Raw genomic sequence first — 6,302 nt, 5'->3', positions numbered from 1 at the left:
CTCCTCCTCCTCCGGCGGCGGGTGGGGCTTACTCCCGAGGAAGTCTTTCCGCGAGGGGCGCGCGAGGCCCAGCGGGAAGGGGCGACTGGGTGGGTCGGGGCAGCCGAGCCCTCCGGCCACCCGCCTCAGCGCCTCCCCGTCCGGCCCGGGAGGAGCTCCGCTGCCCAGCTGCTTCCTGCCCGCCCCTCGGGAAAGGCCGGCCAGGCGCCAGGGCGAGGGCGGCGCGCCAGGCCGGCTCTTGCCCCGGGAGGTTTCCCTGCTGCATTACCGTCTGGAGGCGGTTGGAGGAGGGATGGCGGCTAACAGATTGAGGTTGAATTCTGACAAGACAGAAGTACTGTTTTGGGGGGACAGGAGGCAGGCAGGTGTGGTCCTGAATGGGGTAACTGTGCCCCTGAAGGATCAGGTGCGCAGGCTGGGAGTCATTTTGGACTCCCAGCTGTCCATGGAGGCACAGGTCAAATCTGTGTCCAGGGCGGCTGTTTACCAGCTCCATCTGGTACGCAGGATGAGACCCTCCCTGCCCGCATTTTGGACTCCCAGCTGTCCATGGAGGCACAGGTCAAATCTGTGTCCAGGGCGGCTGTTTACCAGCTCCATCTGGTACGCAGGATGAGACCCTCCCTGCCCGCATTTTGGACTCCCAGCTGTCCATGGAGGCACAGGTCAAATCTGTGTCCAGGGCGGCTGTTTACCAGCTCCATCTGGTACGCAGGATGAGACCCTCCCTGCCCGCATTTTGGACTCCCAGCTGTCCATGGAGGCACAGGTCAAATCTGTGTCCAGGGCGGCTGTTTACCAGCTCCATCTGGTACGCAGGATGAGACCCTCCCTGCCTGCATTTTGGACTCCCAGCTGTCCATGGAGGCACAGGTCAAATCTGTGTCCAGGGCGGCTGTTTACCAGCTCCATCTGGTACGCAGGATGAGACCCTCCCTGCCCGCAGACTGTCTCACCAGAGTAGTGCATGCTCTGGTTATCTTCTGCTTGGACTACTGCAATGCGCTCTGTGTGGGGCTACCTTTGAAGGTGACCCGGAAACTACAACTAATCCAGAATGCAGCAGCTAGACTGGTGACTGGGAGCGGCCGCCAAGACCATATAACACCGGTCTTGAAAGACCTACATTGGCTCCCAGTACGTTTCCGAGCACAATTCAAAGTGTTGGTGCTGACCTTTAAAGCCCTAAACGGCCTCGGTCCAGTATATCTGAAGGAGCATCTCCACCCCCATCATTCTGCCCGGACGCTGAGGTCCAGCTCCGAGGGCCTTCTGGCGGTTCCCTCATTGCAAGAAGCCAAGTTACAGGGAACCAGGCAGAGGGCCTTCTCGGTAGTGGCGCCCACCCTGTGGAACGCCCTTCCAGCAGATGTCAAAGCGATAAACAACTACCTGACATTCAGAAGACATCTTAAGGCAGCCCTGTTCAGGGAAATTTTTAACGTGTGATATTTTACTATATTTTTGGTTTCTATGGAAGCCACCCAGAGTGGCTGGGGAGGCCCAGCCAGATGGGCGGGGTATAAATAATAAATTATTATTATTATTATTATTATTATTATTATTAACTTGGAACCCCAACATCGGGGATCCCCCGCCAAAGCTTGGCAAGCATTTCCAACACAAACCTTGCTTTCTGCTGCAGCACCCGCTCTCCCGAACTGAGTAACTGCTACGTCCAACCAGGGATCGTAGTAACACCACTCCCATTCTCCCATTTACTCCAAACCAGGCCAAAGTGTTGCAGAGCCCAACCCTCATGTTTTGAAGCGCCCCAAAAATGCGCATTTCAGTGATACCTCAACCCCGGGTTGCTAATTAAAAGGTAAAGGTAAAGGTACCCCTGCCCGCACGGGCCAGTCTTGACAGACTCTGGGGTTGTGCGCCCATCTCACTTAAGAGGCCAGGGGCCAGCGCTGTCCGGAGACACTTCCGGGTCACGTGGCCAGCGTGACATCGCTGCTCTGGCCAGAGCCAGAGCCAGAGCCAGAGCCGCACACGGAAACGCCATTTACCTTCCCGCTGGTAAGCGGTCCCTATTTATCTACTTGCACCCGGAGGTGCTTTTGAACTGCTAGGTTGGCAGGCGCTGGGACCGAGCAGCGGGAGCGCACCCCGCCGCAGGGATTCGAACCGCCGACCTTTCGATCGGCAAGTCCTAGGCGCTGAGGCTTTAACCCACAATACCACTCAAAATCTTGTGTTGTTGCGGGGCATTTGAAATTTTCCTAATGGAAACTAAGGCACCCAGTGCTGATGCTGCTTTTTTAAAAAAGCAAAACTGTCCTTGCTTTGCCTTCTGTGTGCAACTTTCATTAACATCTGCTATGAGAATAGTACTTTCTAACTCAAAGATTAGCAGCCAGTGGCGTAGCGTGGGGGGTGCAGGGGGGGCCGGCCGCACCGGGCGCAACATCTGGGGGTTATGGTTAGGGGGTGCAAATCCACGGGTTAGGGGGCGCAAATCCATGGGTTAGGGGGCGCAAATTACTTGCCTCGCCCCGGGTGCTGACAACCCACGCTACGCCACTGTTAGCAGCTATTACTATTCATTCATGCTTCAACCTCTCGCTTTAAACTGAGAAGAATCATTTCCAAAATGGTGGCTAATAAAGAAAAATTTTGAATTGCACAACTGTCACTGAAAAGCCAGGTTTCCATGCAATGCTTAGCCACACCGTAACTCGGCAAGTAGAAGCAATCATGTTGGTGCACAGAACCGAAACCACCACCACTTCACTCCTTCCTCAGTCTTAAAGTTAAAGGGACCCCTGACCATTAGGTCCAGTCGCGGACAACTCTGGGGTTGAGGCCCTCATCTTGCTTTATTGGCCGAGGGAGCCGGCATACAGCTTCCGGGTCATGTGGCCAGCAGGACTAAGCCGCTTCTGGCGAACCAGCGCAGCGCACGGAAACGCCATTTACCTTCCCGCCAGAGCGGTACCTATTTATCTACTTGCACTTTGACGTACTTTCAAACTGCTAGGTTGGCAGGAGCAGGGGAGCTCACCCCGTCGCGGGGATTCGAACTGCCAACCTTCCGATTGGCAAGTCCTAGGCTCTGTGGTTTAACCCACAGTGCCAGTCTTGCTGCAGCGCTAACCTGTGGTTTGGCCCAGCACCCTGCAGAAAACCCAACTTGTAGCCTGTCTCACTTGAAACAAACCATGAGCTGTAACTCATAGTTTACAACAATGGGCTAAATATGCAACGCTAAATACACATCTACAAGAATGCAGAATGAGTTAATAAAATAGTGTGGCCAAATTTGGGGGGATGATATTGTGAAGGCTGACACTTTTACAAGATTATCAGTTTTCACAGCACACATTTCTGGCATACCACAACTATCTCTAGGTGTAAAATTTGTGGAAGAAAATGACCGGAATGCATCAGTACTTGAGAAATTCCTTGGGTTCTTTTCAGTCTCAGGCCCAACTGCAGGCAGCATAGCCGACACAATCCTATCTGCTTGTTATCATTTTGGACTATAGCTTACTAGTGGACAAATAAATCAATTTGTCCGAAGTTAGTTCTGAAACGTATAATAAGGTTACCAGATTTTTTTCAAAGAATCCAGGGACACTTTAAAAAAAAAAGAGAAAAAATGTTATTTTAAAAAGTGTTGTTTTTTTTAAAAAAAAGAAGTAATATCTCCCGGATTGCTCCCGGATTGATTTGGGTTGTAGGGGGGGTCAGTGGTTCCCCCAGTTGACACGCTGGGCATCCCCAGTTCCCCCTTGGCGGTGGCGGCAGTGGCAGTCTCAGCAGCCCGGAGCCAGCCTGGTAGCGCAGTTGGTTCTGGCTGGCTTCAGGAGCTGCTCGCTGCCGTGGCGCCCGCCATTTTGCCTCACCAAAAGTCCCCATATGATGTGTCTTGTGCCATTGAACCAATCACACAACATTCATTCCCTACTAATAAATCTACAACACTTAAAATATAAATCCGGGGACGTTAAATGAAATCCGGGGACATCTGGTAACCATAACATATACAAATAAAGTAAATCACTTAACGGGCAGAGCTCAGCATGGTTTCTCGTTGCTTCTCTTCAGCACCAGAAAATGTTTTGTTCCTATAAAGTCAAATAGTCAAGTCAGCAACCTGTAGTTACAAGTAACAGGCCTGACCTATTTCAGACGTGCACAGAAGGGGCTGTCCTGACATATAGCACCATCCCAAAACTATTTTCAGCATTGCTCCTCTAACTTGTTATGGGGTAGTGATTTTTTTAAATGATTAGTTTTATTTATAAATATAAGAATATTGTCAGTGAGGTCCTCTTATATTCTTACTTAAAGCTGAAAAGTTACTAAGAATTCCAAAGAGCAGAATGTTTTGTAGGATGCATTGTAGTAATCAATAATAAATAATAATTTCCTCCAACACATAGTAGAAAATTAAATGTTGATTGTTTGCCCGCTAGTATACCTTTAATTTTGGGGTTAGTTTTTCAGCAATAGCTATCGATCAGATTTGACTATAGCATAAATCCTTATTAAATCCCTCTAAATATTTCAATTTTCTTGCTATAACCACCCTGGCAGCTAACAAGAAATATAGAAACAATTATTTAGCCAAATCATATTTGTTTGGCCAATGCCACAACCCTAGTTCAGCTAAGAAAGGGGTTGGGGTCAATTATTGTCTTGTTTATAACAACTCCATCTCCCAAAAAGCTCCCAGTGGGTTACATGAAATACATAGTTATGTTTTTTTCACAGAGCCAGCATTTGGGGCGGAGAGTGAGGTTAATATGTGGTAAATTTATGGGTGCACAGTGCCACCTACTGGTTATATTAAGGGTAGAGCCTTGAAACTCTGCTGAGATTGATTTCCTAGGCATCTTGTTCCATATTCTTTCCCATTCTGTGGGTTCAATTTCGTAATGCATGGGCGTAGCCAGTGGTGGGGGGGACAGGGAAGGGCAGCTGCCCCCCTATATAAAAAATATACATAGTTAACTGAGGTTCTGCCCCCACAAACAAAAATTCTGGCTACGCCTATGTCGTAACCCAAATCCTTTCCTCAGCATTTTGTAATCCTGTTATCTAATTTTGTTACTATTCTACATATGTGAGTGATCTGTCATTAAATTATGTCCCACAATCAAGTGTTCAAATTGTGTTAATTCTCTTTTACTTGTTGTTTATATTTTGCTATGGAGGAGCTAACTCACCTAAATTCAAATCAAGAGTGTTCTTGTTTATTAAAAAATAAAATTGATCTCTCGTTCTGTTTTAGGTTAGCCATTATCATAGAAATTCTTAATCCTTTATAATTCCTTTTTTTAAATATTATTTTAAATAATTGTTTAATTGAATAAAATAAAAAATAAAAAGGAAAATGTGAATTATATCATTATAAAATTTAACAATTACAATTCCATATATCCTTATCTTAAATATAAGTATTATTATTATCATCCAAATACATACAGTGGTACCTCAGGTTACATACGCTTCAGGTTACAGACTCCGCTAACCCAGAAATAGTGCTTCAGGTTAAGGATGAGAACAGAAATCGTCCTCCGGTGGCAGCGGGAGGCCCCATTAGCTAAAGTGGTGCTTCAGGTTAAGAACAGTTTCAGGTTAAGTAGGAACCTCCGGAACGAATTAAGTACCGTATTTTTAGCTCTATAACACGCACCCAACCATAACACGCACATAGTTTTTAGAGGAGGAAAACAAGAAAAAAAATATTCTAAACGAAACAGTGGATGTATGATTTTTGTGGTTCATGCTGTGGCCACAGACATGTGATCTGACAGTGAGTTTGGGGTAGCCCAATGCAAAAATCCTGAGGATCCATGTGGATCCATGCTTTGTAACCATGTTTTTGCACCACTGCGGCCCCAGGCAACAGTGGGTGCGTGATTTTTTTGGGTGCAAGCTGTAGCCATGGACATGCTATGTGATCTGATGGTGAATTTGGGGTGACCCAGTGCAAAAATCCTGAGGATCCATGTGGATCCGTGCTTTGTAACCAGGCTCTCTGTCCCTCTCTTCTTCCCACTCAGTGGCTCTTCTCCCGCTTTGCTGTTTCAAAGCGAGCCACGGAGGAGGGAAGGAAGGGGAACCATGGATCCTCTGCTCACGACTGCAGCAGATCCCCCCGCCATCCGTAGGCATTCGCTCCATAACACGCACAGACATTTCCCCTTACTTTCTAGGAGGAAAAAAGTGAGTGTTATGGAGCAAAAAATACGGTACTTAACCCGAGGTACCACTATATAGGTATATATATTTAGCCTACTATATTTTGTAGAAATGTGTTACAGATATCATTATACTTGTCCATG

The 6,302-nt window shown here is 47.5% G+C and overlaps 1 long non-coding RNA gene across 1 annotated transcript in view; it reads right to left on the bottom strand.

The window, feature by feature from the left end:
- LOC307224716 overlaps positions 1-6,302 on the bottom strand; it is a 47,354-nt gene that overhangs the window by 38,427 nt on the left and 2,625 nt on the right. The gene's annotated exons all lie outside the window — the stretch shown is intronic.

This window comes from Podarcis cretensis, assembly GCF_951804945.1.
Source record: "Podarcis cretensis genome assembly, chromosome: 9".
In the NCBI taxonomy this organism is placed as follows: domain Eukaryota; kingdom Metazoa; phylum Chordata; class Lepidosauria; order Squamata; family Lacertidae; genus Podarcis; species Podarcis cretensis.
Note: the sequence above shows the minus strand (reverse complement) of the source record. Positions and strands in the feature narration are given on the sequence as shown.